The sequence below is a fragment of the Morone saxatilis genome, unplaced genomic scaffold (genome assembly GCF_004916995.1).
Source record: "Morone saxatilis isolate NCDOM2014 unplaced genomic scaffold, NCSU_SB_2.0 Contig24, whole genome shotgun sequence".
Taxonomy (NCBI): Eukaryota; Metazoa; Chordata; class Actinopteri; family Moronidae; genus Morone; species Morone saxatilis.
In genome coordinates this window covers 24,734,348-24,734,568 of record NW_023339807.1, presented here as the reverse complement: position 1 = coordinate 24,734,568, position 221 = coordinate 24,734,348, and positions in this window count along the sequence as shown.

Below are 221 nucleotides of genomic sequence, written 5' to 3'. Positions count from 1 at the left end.
GGGGGGGGGGGGGGGGGTCTACTAAAAACTAGTTTCACCTGCAAGAGGAAATATTTTGGAATATTTAGTTGATTATTATTTAGTTTGGTGTGATAGTTTTCTTTTGAATAAATTAAATTGTCTAAAATATTGCTGCAGGGATATTATTACTTAAATAAAAAATAAAAGCTTTATTCTTATTAGCCTAAGTTCTTCATTTAGAAATTGTGTGTGTGTGTGTG